The sequence below is a fragment of the Panthera uncia genome, chromosome A2 (assembly GCF_023721935.1).
Source record: "Panthera uncia isolate 11264 chromosome A2, Puncia_PCG_1.0, whole genome shotgun sequence".
In the NCBI taxonomy this organism is placed as follows: domain Eukaryota; kingdom Metazoa; phylum Chordata; class Mammalia; order Carnivora; family Felidae; genus Panthera; species Panthera uncia.
The window spans coordinates 136,499,951-136,515,676 of record NC_064816.1 but is presented as its reverse complement, the minus strand read 5'-3'; positions in this window follow the sequence as shown (position 1 = coordinate 136,515,676).

Here is a 15,726-nt window from a genome sequence, read left to right as displayed (position 1 = left end):
GTACCTTCACCTGTAAAAATAAGGAAAAAATATTCTACGGTATTTTACACTTGGTGCAGTTAATACGAAAATTAAATGGAGTGAAACATATAAAAAATGCCTGTCCTGTGGAGGATTCTAAACACATCTTAGCTTCTCTTTCTTTGTCTCACCTTTTCCATTCTCCTTTCCTTGTTTCCATCACCCCTTTCCAATTAGTGGTTCATGTTTCTCCTCCACTTCATAATGAGATTTCTATAACAGACATTTTACGTTTGTCAGCTTTTACTTTTTTACGCCCATCCCACTCTCTTCCTTTCTGTCTTATTATCTCATGGAAGCCCTAACATTTGTTAAGTTAATCTCTACCCAGATCCATTTCTCTTCTTTCCAGTTATCCTCTTTTGACTTCTTGTTGTCTCTCATACCAAAAGCGAGTATTTCTCCTTCTTGCAGTCTTTCCTAGGCATCGTAGGTGCTATTGTGGATCCTCAACTCCAGTTCCACACTGAATTCATTGACCAGTACCGTACCCAGGAAATGGCAAAGGATTGTGGGAGAAAGCAGTTATTAGTCAATGGTGTAGTCTGAAATCTACAGTGTAGTGGTTAAGTACAGGAAGTCTGAAACCAGACCTTGATTGAAAACACAGTTCCACTACTTCCTGGCAGTGTGAGCTTGGTCAAGATATTTGACTCCCTCGGCCTCAGTTTGCTTAGATGTCCTGGAATTCCTGAGGTTTAAAGGGGGTAATAAATGTAATGTAATTAGCACAATGGCCGGTACATAATAGTAGCACATAAGAGTACATAATAAATGGCCGGTAACATTTGTGGAACACTCCGTAAGTGTTAATTCATACTAATTTGAGGATCTTCCAAATGAGTGATGAGAATTAAGTAAAGCACAGATGAGTGACATTATAGAAAATTACTTTAATTACTTTTGTGTTTATCTTCTAATCTCATACTTTTTCATAACAACTCCTTCCTAACAGAAGTTGAACTTTCATGGTTAATATTCAGAAACTGTAATACATTTTCAAATATTTATGAACAGAGAAAAAGAATTTGATCTCAGAATGGTTACTTAAATACACTCATTTTAATTCTGAAGACATGTCTGAAAACTCTATTTACTGGAATGAATATTATAATAACACATTGTGATGGAGGTGCCAGGTAAGGTTCTGAGTACAAGAGCGTTTTCCTCTGGCATTTTGAGTATTTATATTTTATATTTCATCTGTTACTAACAAGTGAAAAACTACCTGGTATTAATTAAAACTCTCTTGACCTTCAGTATGTCTACAGGTAAGACAGTTCTTTCTGTGGTTTGTGTCATTTTCATTACAAGGCTAAAACATTAAACTTTAATATCTGGTATTCATACATCTGTCAAAATTCATTTTAACTCATGCATAAACATGTCATTTGCATGTTGATTAACTGCCACAATTTCCTCCGTAACAATCTCACATTGGAAGTGCACATAAATCACAACGGAGCAGATTCCTATTAATTCCAAAACTTCATATGAAATAATTGTTGTTTTTCTGGAGAAAATCTGTAGTCAATGTGCAAATTATACATTTTGTTTATACATGTGATCTATAGTTGATGTTGTAATTAGACATTTGTTTATACATGAAACTTGGATTTCCAAATGAAAGACTATAAATATAAAAAAGATTTAGCCAAGCTAAAGTGCAAACTTTGTGTGATCAAATTAACTAGTTTGGCTGCAGGAGGCAGTTGATGAAGCCACTCTGGCGATTGCCCGCAGCGGCATTACCTTCTAGAGGCAGGCGAGGGAGCTCTTCCCCACAGTATCCTGGTCTAGTGGTCCCGGAGAGAACCGGGCGTGAGAAGCCAGCCCAGTCAGAGGAAACACCCCACAAGTTTGAGCAGCATCATGGCAGTGCTGTGTTTGGAGACCTTGAGAAACATAATTATGTCCATCACAAAAACGGGAGGCCATTTTTGGATTCTATTCATATTTGGATTCCATATGGTTTAGGAGGAATAGGGAAGTTACGTGTCTACTCAGAGCTAAAAATGGAGGGCTTTGAACTCAGGAGGTTCATTCAAGTTCATTCCCAGCCTACAATCTGAAGTGTGCTGGAGTCAAGCTATACTATGTGGGTGGGGGCTTTGTGATACAGACAGTGGATTTTGACTTTGGATTCTGGATCGCTTTTTTCACATATCCTTTAAGCGTTCTGAAATACAAAGAAGTTTGTGATCTTTGGAGGGCTGAAATTTTGAACTGCCTGTGCACTCTTTAAAGAATGGTTTTAGCTGTATATTTTGGGAGCTCAACAAACTCCTCCTGCATTCTTTTTATTCTGCTTTAATTTGCACTGTGCTTGTCACGAGCCTCATTGCTTTACTTAAAGCATCACGATAGCATGGAAATGCTTATTTTTGTTAACAATGAGAGGGAGTATTGCATAGTCCCCATCCTTAAGACTGAGTATCTGCTGATAACGTCTAGGCCTACTTTTAAAGGAGGGTTGATATTAAATTGTGATGGGGTGAATTAAAAAGCTCACATTAAATTTGTTCTCAGAAATAAATGGAAACATCATCTGTAAGCTTAAGTTATCATGTTGAAATGATGAGATCCTTCAATAGGTTTCTAACATTCAGAAAATAGTCAAGGGGGTTATGTATGTTTTCAAGGAAAAGTTAGGAAAATGGCACCCAAATGGCATTTTATGGGCAAATTGACATCTAGCTGTTCTTCAATGAAAATCTTTGGCCAGGGAGGCAGTTTGGGCCGTAGCAGAAGCAGCAGGAGAGTGAAGACACCTGCTCCTGGGTCTACAACTAATTAGCTGTATCAATGCGATGTGTATTTTCTGCTCTGAGTCTCAGGCGACAGAGATGTCAACTGTGCAGAATGGGGCATAGTCAGTTAAGGAGTTAAAATTATTCACCCTTATACAGTATTAGAAAAAAACGAAAGTATATATTATATATGTGTATATATCTATACATACAGCTATAAAGAAATAAGACCTATATGTTAGATACAGGTAGATACTAATACACACAAACATGGCCTGATAAGGCAATATGGAAATAAGAATATGAAATATGAAAATAAGAATATGGAAATAAGTAAAATGTACAAAAGCTGGAGACAAATAGTTTGTGGATAATAATTATCTTCTGTTTTTTTCATGGCACAGTTGCTTCCAAGTTTCTTGAGTTAAAAGGAAACAAAATGTAAAATATTTCTATCCTGTAGAAATAAGTTTTGTTTCACTTCCAAGTTGAATGGACTACTTTGACTTAATTACTTAAGTCAAAAAGGTTTTCAGAAATTAATACATAAATTTTGCTAAGCAATCTCATTCTTCGCTGTACCCTCAGCTCCTGGAACAAGTGCCCGGGGTTATCAGAGATGCTGAAGAAGTATTTGACCAATGTATAAGTAAATGGAAAAAAATATAGGATATGACCCCACCTTAATGGTCTGTACACCATTAAAGGCTGTATATGTTGAGACATTTATATCCTTAAACTGTTATGTTAATGCTGCCTGTATTAGTTAAGGTTCTCTAGAGAAGCAGAGAAAGAGAGAGATTTATTGATGAATTGGTTCACACGATTATAAAGGTCGGGAAGTTCAAATTTTGCAGGGTGGGCTGCCAAACTGGAGACCCAGAGAAGAGCCAATGTTACAGTTGAAGTCTGGAAGCAGTCTGCTAGCGGAATTCCTTCTTCACTTGATCTGAGCCAAAAGTCGGAGAAGCGATGCGGAATTCCTTCTTGTGTGGGGAAGGTCAGTCTTTTGTTCTATTCAGACCTTTAACTGATTGGATGAGGCCCACCCACAGTATGGAGGTGCTTTGCTGAAGGTCCACCAATTTAAATGTAAATCTCATCTAAAAACACCCTCACAGAAACAGTACTTAGAATATATCCCCCAAATCACCAAACTAATCTTTTCACCTTAGTTAAGTAATGAAATCAGTCAGCTCAAAAGGCATTTTGAAAGTTTACAATTTTATTATTTACATGTCTACTACACGTGTGGCCCTTTGCTTCATACTGGCCTTACGTAGGTGAATGAAATAGACTTCCCATATTCACAGAACTTACCGTTTGATGGTAAGATAAACATATTTGTAATATCACATTATGATTTTCATGTGCAACGTGAAAAAAAAAATGCAACCTAAATTTTCTCTCCTTAGTGTCACAATTACACACTTACGACACCGACTTCTTGTTCTTTGTGCAATGCTCACCCTATCACTGTGGCCTCAGCTCTCCTGCCTTTTCTAACAGTTGCATCCACAAAGGCCACACTTGTGTTGATCGGGACCTCGGCACTATTGCTTGTTAATTCGGATGAGTTACCGTAACGCTCAGAGCCTCCCCGTCTTCATTTCTAAAGTAAGTGAAATAATTTCCACAATGTCACAATGGGATGGTAATGTGATCGACAGAAAGCTAGAAGGTTTTAGTGGCAGTTGGTTAGGATCTTTACAGAGATAGCAAGAACAGAGAGCAGTTACATACAATAGGGGTTGACACGGGTTTTAGAGGTGCAGGTATGGCTTCTCGTATTCCCCCCGGAGGCCTGTGGTATCCTGCAGCTTTGGATGACGCTGCCCGCGTGGAATAAGGACCCTACCAAGCAGGAGAAGCTTCCCTTGCCATTTTCAAGCGTTCTTTATACGCTGCTGTTGGTATCAACCAGGCTGTTGTAGAGACTCTGGCTGCGTGCCTGCCTCCTCACTAGGTGCAAATAACTAGTGCAAAATAAAATTAGCACCTTCCTGAGCGTTTATATGGAGGTGGAATGAAGTGAGGTTCTATTACCCACGATCAGGCTTCAGCAGGCTTGGGCTTCAAGCTCTGTGAGGGCCTTTCCTGCAAACAACTAGCTCACAAAGATCCAACGTGGAAATGTTTAAAGCACCTGGCATATAACAGGCGCTCAACCATTTAAAAACTGGAATTCCGTGGCATATACGATGCGCATAATTCTGTAGGTGTATTACTGCATTATTAAATTGAGTTGAAAAGACAATATTCTGGGATCTGGGTTCTCTTTGTTGCTAACGTCAGCCATCACTGCAAGTTATTATATTACTACGAACATATTATTCTGTATATTATCATTGAGTGTACTGTGCTCACACTGTATTCAGATTTTTCATATTCCTAACCTCTTGTGCATTTGCTATATTTTAAATTCTCTAAAAGAGGAACACCGTTCACCTTTGAATGTCACCAGATATTTTATTCATTATTTTGCTCGGGAACAGCAGTGTATATGCTTAAAGGTGATTATTCAAACATTTAATTGGTTTTAGGATGAGTTTTTTTCTTGATTCTCTTCATCTTAAGAATAGCAAATTGTACTACTTTTGAACACAAATTATACATTTAAAAGAGGCATTTGGTTGTGTTATGTTACAAGTGAACAACATGCAAAACTTGTGATTGTGTTTTATGTCTACTGACTTAATATTCTCTTTATATATGATGCTATATTTGTGTTTTTCCACAATCTAGATATAAACCACTTTCTATTCAACTCCAATTGCTCTTACCATAGGAGAAACTGTTAGCAAGGACAGTTGTCTGTTGGTAAAATTCACAAGTGATCAAATAGAGTACAAAAGTAAACGTGACTTTGCCACCCAAATAGCCTGACACCGCCCCCCCCCACCCCAGCAGACAGACACACGAACGTTCACACGCACACCACTGAGCACTCCATTGACTTTATAGATCTTTCACGATGCAAGTAAGCCCTTTATCATGCCATGCCTTGATGCTTCATGGCTTGGCTCCTTTGTCTTGAGCCCCGTCTCCAGCCACAGCACCTTGGCACGCTCTGCTTTAGCCACAGTGACCTCCTTTTAGTCTCTCAACTGATCACGTGCCTTAGGACATTGATGTTTCTTCTGCCTGGAGTATCTTTCCCTTCTCTTGTTGAGTAGTTACCTTCTAAGAGTCCTTCAGAACTTCTTTATAGAAGCCATCTTAGACCCTCTGAGTTGCTTAAAAGACTCCAGTCATAGATCCTAAGCATCACATAGCTGTCCTTTGTCAAATTTGTCTCTACTAAATTTCACATTTACTTGTGTGAACTCTTAATTGCTATGCCTGCCTCTCCATCTCTGTTGAGCTATGGGCTCTGTGAGGGAGTATTTGTCAGTGTCTGCTCACCGTAACAATCCCCCAGTGCCCAGCACTGTGCCTTGGAGTAGCTGAAGCTTGATAAGACTCTTTGTAGAAAGAGTGAAAAATGAGTATGAGTAGAGCATGAAAGCATATAATGTTGGCCAAGTTTCAAGCCCACATATTTGTGCGATTGAATATCAGAAGACATAATAGATGGTTTAATTTATGTGTTTGGAATTTAAAATCAAAAGATTTCAATGAAATTGTTATTTATTTCTGCCCTTGCTTTTGATTCCTTAGGGCACCTGCTAATTTGTCAAATGCCTTTGATGAAACTGTTTGCATTTGGTTTAATTTTTATTTGTTTTCTTGTCATCCTCAGGGAGCAGAATGTCTGTCTGACTCACCCTGACAGATCAGCTATGGCAGGTCTGCTGTTATAGAAAATTCTCCACCCCAAAGGCTCTCCTGCAGGGAAGCCTCATGAGCAAATGCTGTCATTAGCAACCGTGCATTGCTGAAGACACACAGTGAGAAAATATGTCAGGCATTGTTTTGATGCATAGGTTTAAGTAGAAAAGTATAAAGATTTTCAGGATATTGAATACAGATTAAAGCAATAACAACCTTTAACCCGAATCTTGAGAGTTTCCCTTTTCATTTTTATTTTTTGATTTTTCTTCCCCATCTCTTGAGAATTCATGCATTTGTCCTTGTATTTTTCAGGAGAAAGTACTTTCATCAGAGAATGTTTTAGCTATATGATTGGATTTCCCTTCACTTTTTACATAGTCTGTTTCATACTTCTTGGTGAGATCTCTTTTTTCTTTTTTTAAAATGTACCTACAACCATATCGCACTGTCTTGTGCGTAACAGATAACCAATGAGTGTTTGTTGAGTTAATATTCTGCCCTCACAAACCATTCTGGGAAATAGTAATTTTTTTCATTTAATTTGGTGAAGGTGTAATGTTTATTTTTTAATTTTCGAAACTGTGTACTAGTGGGATAATACCCGGCTCTGCATGGGACAAAAAAGTTGGATGAATGAATTCCTGATTTGACCAAGAATGAAGTCTCTTAAAAAATAGCAGTAATTTTGGGTGCCTGGGTGTCTCAGTCAGTTAAACGTCTGACTCTGTTTCAGCTTAGGTTATGATCTCACAGTTTGTGGTTTCAAGCCCCTGATTGGGCTCTATGTGGAGACTGCTTCAGATTCTCTTTCTCTCCCTCTCTCTTTGCCCCTCCCCTGCTCACATGCTCGCTCTCTCTCTCTCTCTCAAAATAAATAAATAAACTTAAAAAATAGTACTAATTAGAATAATAGTCAGGATTAAAAGCAGATTATTAATGGGTACTTTGAGATAATTGTCTTACAGCTGTTTTCTTTCTGGTTGTTATAGTTCAGGAGGCATCTATGCTTTGCTGCTAATTAAAGAAGGATTTGAAAAGGGAGGATGGGTTTGAGATTCATTTGTAAGTCTAGTAGGAAAGGAGTCACAGAAGTATTATTTATCCTACTATATCTAGAGAAATAGTTGTAATAGGAATTTTCTTATCTGATTCAAGTAGATCCTATAGTTGGTTACATCACTGAAGAAGAGTCAGTGTGAGGAATCATCAGAAAGTGATTCATGCCTGCCTTAAATATTTTAATCTTTATAAAACATAAATCTGTTGTTTATTTAAATCTATTTCTGAATATCCTTCATTTGTCTTTCTAACTATAGATTGCTTTTCTGTGTGCCTTTATCCTCAGTGGAAATATGGCTACCAACAACACCTGTCTGAAGATCTACCTAAATGGGAGCAACTCCCCATACCTTCTCCCTGTTTCTTTCATAGTTGGAAAAGTTCCAGACGTGGGATTAATTGGCTAAACTTTGGGTAATTTGACAGAGCCAGTACTAGGACAATAAACTGGGTGGGCATACTTCCCAGAAGAGTGTGTGTGTGGTTGGTGGTAAGACAAAACAAGGGGTCCTTGCAAAAATTTCGGTATCTTCATTGATATTCAGCAACTAAAATAAATCAGTTAAATAACAGTTACCAGCTATGGATGTATGTGAAAGTACACTCTGATTTTACATGCATTACCTTTTCCATCATTACAGCAGCTTTTCTAGTCAATGCAGTGAAGACCCATGACTTTTCCCATTCAGAACCCCTTCTCTATTGGGAAATGCCCCCACGATTTTTCCGTGAATTCACTCAGCCATTCTACATATAGCACACACATAGTTCCTGGCATAGAGGAGGTAAGCAATAAGTGTTATCGAATAAATAAAAGATTAATATGGATTTAAACATTGCTAGAATCAGAATAAGTAGATCTCTAAGTCAAATGTCATCTAAGTATTGCCCTAATTGAGCATCCCTCAAAAAGTAAAATTGACAGTAAACTTTTTTCCTTAAGAACACAAATTCTCATCCATTATTCCTAGAAACCTTGAACTGCTTGGTGTTCTCTATACTTCAGCCTTTTTTCTGTTCTCCCTATTTTTGCTGGACTCAATCCCTCTGCTTGCACCATGGACTCTTCCTCCTCCCACTTCAATAACTAACCCCTACCCTTCTGCCCTTGTACCATCCACCTCCTTCAGGAAGCCTCTCTGAACCACTGGCTGGTGGTTCTTTCTCTTCACTCTCAAAGAACTTGGGTTCTAGTCCAAGTTCTGTTCTGCACTGCATGATATAGGGGAAATTACCTCACCCATTTTGGTTTCAGTTATTTCTAAAACAAAGGAGGTTGTACTAGATGAATGGTGTTTAGTTTCTTTTTAGCAGCCAAATCCTCTTATTTTATAAGTAAAATTCTTTCATGGAGTTCAATATACACATTAATGGAAGTCATGTCAGAGGGTGCAAGTATCGTGTTTTCTCTAATGATCTAAAAAGCATCTTGAAATCATGGAAACTACTCCACTCTACACTGCCTAAAAGAGGCCACCCTTGTGGACACCTTGTAATCCCAGGGGCACCTCGCTTAGAAGGTAGAGCACTGCAAGGGACTTCAATCATATTACATTATGTCCTCTCTGTCATACGAGAGGAGATAATCAGCTTCTTTGTTTTCTGATAGTTGAAATGAAAGCCTTCCCTTCTCCAAAAGGTAGATGCTCAGGAAAGGATATTGAGTTCATGAAGGGATGAGCATAAAACCAGTCCTAAAAAAGCACTCTGTGGACCAGCTGGGGCCTTGGAAATGGCTGCATATGGTAGCCTGAAAATGCAAACACTAAAGAACTAATCTCAAGTACAAATTTAATTGCCTTAGCCAAATCTTAACATTTTGTTAATTTAACCACTCAAAAATTTTCTGTTATCAGATCAGTTTGTTGTAGTGATAATACTCAGTCACACCCTCTCAATATATCAAGTTAAAAATCACATAAAGGAGGTCTTCTAGGGGTTGTCTGGCTGCCTCAGTAGGTAGAGCATGCAACTCTAAATCTTTGGGGTGGGGTTGTGAGTTCAAGACCATGTTGGGTATAGAGATTACTTAAAAATCACATCTTTAAAGGAGATCTTCTAAAAAGGGGAACACAAACCAGAAAAAATTATACTCAAAAGGTTTATTGTTTCCCTTTTGTTGACCAATCTTTAGGGTAGAGTTTTATGACTCTCACTCGCAAAGCAAACCTTGTTTTAGAACCGTTTATATTTCAGCTGCTAATCAAGAAAATAATTGCGAAAAGTGCCAAGACTCAAGGCTTAGATGTGTTCATTGAATTGATGTCTTTGCTGGAGCTAAAATTTAAAAGGTTGCTGAGAGACAGCCAACTCAGTGATGTATTCTCTTTTAAAATCCTTCTAACTATCTCAGCTCTTCACTTTTCATATAGAAATGCATGATCTTCCTTATTGGCTTGGTACAGAAAAATTGCATTCTGGTCAAATTTACTAGTATTTTTAAGTTTTAAATAAGATAATGCTTCTCTAGCATTAAAAGTTTGGCTTGACTTGCTTTTATGCTTGAGTACTATTCAGTGCCAATGTTACACAAAAACTGATTTAAAGAGTGATGTTTGGTCAGAGATGGGGCAACAGTAGAACAGGATGATTTGTTTTGGAGAGTCTTAGAAGGAATCTTATTGATACAATATACGACAACATGGATCCAAACATTAGAAGAAGAAGTATAATGTGTCTTTTATAATATTACATTTTCTTTGGATAACTGTTGAAAAGTTCTGCTTACTGTGATTATTTACAGGAATAGAACTAAAGTAATAAAATTGCTAGGGAAGACATGTTATTTGAGAAGTTATGAGGGACTAAAGCCTGAGGTACTCTGGTTTCCTGGGATATCATTATTGGCTCAGTGTCAACTAAATATCATTGCTTCTCAACGAATTTTCATAAAATGGTGGGGCTGCATTTGATAAAGAATTACCTTGATGAAGAGACGTGAAAGGTTAGAATGTTTGGTTATATAATCTTCAATTTTATCCTTTTCTGCATTCAAGTTTCTTTCCAATTAACAACAACAAAAAAGATTTAGTTATGCAATATAGTGTAGTGGTCTAAACATAATTTATGCAGCCCAACAGCTACATAATTTTTTTCTGGCATAAGTAAAGGACCATTTTAATTATTGTTTCATTTAAAATACTTTACATACTTTAATATTGACATTTTATTTTTAAGATAGACATAATCATATTAGTGTTTTATACTAAACAGAACATTTTTTCCATTAATTCTAGTTAATTCTAATATGTGGCAAAGGGAGGGGGTAGAGTAGGTAGTCAAGGAAGCTACCAAACTAACATTTAGTAATTTAGGGATAGAGTTCGCAATCACAAACTGTAAAAAAAAAAAAAAAAAAAAGACATATTTTGAATCTCAGAAGATAATAAACTATTGTTTGCATGTTATAGTTTCTTTTAGAGAAGTGGTCCATTTGAACTCTCTGAAGCCGAAAGGAAAGAAATATTATTTGAGAAGTAAATTGGGTGCTGAGTAAAACTTCCTCTGTTCAGTCATGTATCTTAAAAGTTGAAATAGTCATTTCTCTGATTTTGTAATGTGTCCTAACTTCACACCAAACACTAAACAAAGTGTAATAGATTGTACAGAAATGCCAAGACATGTAATAATTTACATGTTCTGTTTTGTATATAAAAAAAATCAATATTATATATTATAAACCCTGTGGGATGCTGACACAGAGAAATCCATGTTCAAATCAGTTCTTGTGCAGATAAATGACCCCTGATGTAAATCAGACAATGATTAGGCAACATATTTTCTGATCTATATATCTATAGTAGAAACTACAGAAATAGATGAGTTGTGACTATTCCTATTTTAAAAATTATGGTTACAGATGAGATAAGCTTTGGAAAAAGATTCAAAGACATTTGTTTCTTCTTTTTTGCAGTGAATGCTTTCTAAATTTAACCTATTACTTCAGACTTTCCTTTATCAACCATGATCTCCTTCACAGCTTGTGTATTCCTGTTGTCATTTAAATTTTGCTAATAGCAACAAATAGTTGAATACTAAAAGGAACAAAGACAGATATTGTACATTTTATGAAGTGTTTTCATATTTGCCTAATCATCATAATGACTTGAGTGGGCACAGCTGAGAACAGGTGTGAATATCATTGTTGTACAGATAAGAAAATTGCTGCCAAGAAGATAAATGATTTACATTGTCCCAGGCTCCAACAGCGTGGCTGGAGCTCTCCGTAGTTTTATTCGTGGCCACAATAAGCCTTTACTTAAGGAGCCAGAGCATGGTAGCCATCCTAATAGAAAGGCACTGTTGTTCAGGCAGGTTAAGGAGGTATCATCTCAGACCAGCAAAGGCAGCCAGGACTTCCCTAAGCAACTCCCCAAGCTGAATACCTTAGTTCTGCAGCTTACCACTCTGAGAATGCTGCCCACCTGAGGGCAAGCATGTGTCAGTTACAGTGGGTTTCTGGGAAGGGTGCAAAGAGATTTTTTCCTATTGAGTTTGGCTTCCTTTCTGGGTAGAGGTGAAAATTAGTGACACATTATTGTGATCTAGAGTAAAAAGGATATAAAAATATCTTACCCTTATTAAACCAAGCTTCAAACTAATGAGATAAGAGGGGAGGCAATACCTCTGGTTTTATTTTGGTAACTATTTTTTCTTGTTCTGGAATTAACCCAGATTACCCCCTCTTGAATTTTTTTTTTTTTTAACAAAATACGAAATGCGACAGAGTAGAAGCTCTCTCTCATCCCATTCCCGTCCCTCTACCCCCAGAAGTAACTAATATTCTGAAGCTGATATGTATTTTTCCTCCATATATTTTATACTTTTGTGATATATCATGTGTGGCTTACCATAGTGTTTTCTGTTTTTTTTAAGAGTTACACAAATGACAGCATAGTATAGTTGACATTGAATCTTGCTTTTTTCCCCTGACATTTATATTTCTCAGATTCAGCCTTGTTGATATGTGTAAGTCTGGTTTGTCCTTTTCATGAATATACTACAATTAATTTTTCCATTCCTATATTGATTGACATTTGCAATGTTTCCATTCTTTTTATTAAAAACAAGTATAAAGGTTTCCTTATGCCCACATTCAAGAGCTCCTCTAGGGTTTATTCTTAAGGGTAGTGTTTCATGTTCAGAAGGTATAAACATCGTCAACTTTTTTTTTTTTAATTAAAAAAAATTTTTTAATGTTTATTTTTGAAGGAGAGAGATAGAGCATGAGCAGAGGAGGGGCAGAGAAAGAGGGAGACACAGAATCTGAAGCGGGCTCTAGGCTCTGAGTTGTTAGCACAGAGCCTCATGTGGGGCTTGAACCCACAAGCCATGAGACCATGACGTGAGCCAAAGTCAGATGCCTAACCAACTGAGCCATCCAGGTGCCCCCTTTTTAATTTTTTTAAATGTTTATTTATTTTTGAGAGAGAGAGAAAGAGAGACAGAATCTGAAGCAGGCTCCAGGCTTTGAGCTGGATGTACAGAGCCTGACGCGGGGCTTGAACTCACGGACCCTGAGATCATGACCTGAACCAAAGTTAGATGCTCTATCAACTGAGCCCCCCAGGCGCCCCGTCATCAACTTTTTTAAGGTATTGACAAAATACTGTCTTCCAAGAGCAGGTTATGACAGCTCCCATTTCTTCCTACCGTGTTAAACAGTTGGATATTGACATTCTCTATAATAGTCTAATAGAGGTAAAATGGCATCCCATTGTTATTATAATTTGCAGTTCTCTAATTATTAGATTGACCATAGTTCCACATTGTTTTTAAAAAGTTTTTTGATGATTATTTATTATTATTGAGAGACAGAGCATAAGCAGGGGAGGGGCAGAGAGAGAGGGAGACACAGCATCTGAAGCAGGCTCCCAGCTGTCATCACAGAGCCTGATACAGGGCTCGAACTCACAAACTGCAAGACCATGACCTGAGCCAAAGTCCGACACTTAACCAACTGAGCCACCCAGGCACCCCTATAGTTCCACATTGTTAATGGTCATTTGAGTTTCTAACTTTGTGAAATTCCTGATCTCATCCTTTGTCCATCTTTTTAAAATTAATATTTTTTGCTTCTCTTTATAGGTGTTTTTTGTAGATGTTGGAGGCCAGTCCGTTTGCCCTGTTGCAGGACAAAAAGTAAGTTCCGAAGATCTCTGTGGAATGTGGATTATTTGAGAGAAAATGATAAAATGGTAGTAAATAACCTCAAGACTACAGCATGCATGAGTGTTCCCATATTTGCTCCTCTTCATCGTAGAGCAAAATTTTAATAAGTTGTCCCAAACAGGGATACTGCTAGGGGGACCACCTTGGAAAGCCCTCTCAGTTTTACCAAAGTGCATGCAAATTAATAGAAATTGTATCACTTTGTTATGATGATTTGTGTAATAATAATTCAGCTTTGAGTGAGTTTGCTGGGTGATTACTTTGTATTTCAGGTGGGCAGTTGTAAACCTGTACAGTAGCATGTTTTGTGTCTTTAAAAGACCCACTGGAGCTAGACTTTTCTCTCATTGATAGGCAGCACTAGATCTTACTGTTCTTTTTGTACCACAGTTGGCTTCAAACCTGTAGCTTGATTTTAACTTTGCTGTTGGTTTCCTTGTTGGTTCAGAAATGTAAAACTTGAAGATAATCATATTTATCGTTATTATTTTTTACACTTTTTCTTCTTCAATCATATGAAATCTTTCCTACTCTTACATCATAATATTTTCCTATATTTTCTTCTCAAAGTTTTAAATACTTGGTTTTCATATTAAAATTTTAATCTGAAATATATTTTATATATAGCATTAAAAAAAGAAATATAACTCTATTTTTTCCCTCTATGGATTGTCAATTTTTTTCAGTACCATTTATTGTCCAGTCCAACCATTCCAACTATTTGTTGTTGTTTTTTTAAGTTCATTTATTTTTGACAGAGAGAGAGAGAGACAGAGCATGAGTGGGGGAGGGTCAGAGAGAGGGAGACACAGAATCTGAAGCAGGCTCCAGGCTCTGAGCTGTCAGCACGGAGCCTGATGCAGGCAGGGCTCGAACTCATGAACCTTGAGATCATGACCTGAGCTGAAGTCAGACACTCAACCGACTGAGCCACCCAGGCCCATTCCAACTATTTGTAATGGCAGTTCTCTTGCTATGTCAAATTCTAACGTAAGTTTATGCATGCTTACCTCTTTTCTGTTCTGTTTCATTGATCTATTTGGCACACCCTGCACCAGTATCATGCTCTTTTTGTTACTGTAGCTATATAAGCCTTAATACCTTAATTCGCTTTAAATTTTGTATGTAGGCTTATCTAATCTACAAATAACACCAACTGTACTTCTTTACTGCAACTATTTCTTTTTCTTGTCTTATTGCATTGGTAAGTATTTTCAGTATAGTGCTGATTATAGAAGAGATGATCCTGTCTTGTTTCATTTTAAAGGGAATGTGTCTGTTATTTTGACATTAATGTTTGCTGTATTTTTAAATTAACATTTGTTATATTAAAGTGTTTTTTTTCTAAAGGAGTTTGCTAACAGTTTTAATAATGAATGATGATGGCATTTAACCAAATGCTTTTTCTGCATCTGTTGAGATAAATATATCTTTGTCCTTATTTTCATAAATTGCTTAATTTCATAAATTATAAAAAAATATTCTGTTAGGCTATCCTGATATTTCTGGGATAAACCCTATTATATTCTGTATTTAAAAATAAAACAGGTAGTGTTGAAGGTTCCTCAAGGTTTTATTTGAGATAATTGGATATATGTTTGATAATATAAAAATCACCTTTTATATTAAAAAGGCTTTCACTGCCCATCTTTTTAACATATTTCCCTGACCCATTACTCTACTTCCTTACTCTCCATTCTTTTCTCTCTAGCACTTATCATCATCTGATGTATTGTATATTTATTTGTTTATTATCTGTCTCCCCCAAGAGAATATAAATTCAGAGGGAGCAGACCTTTATTTTGTTCACTGCTCTTCCCTAAATAATGTGAGCAGAATATTTGTTTATTGGATTCATGCACTTGAGAGAATTATTATATGTAAATGAATTAATGTATAAATGAGTGCTATTAACCCTTTTTTTTCCTTTTTCTGGCATTTTCCAATTTGA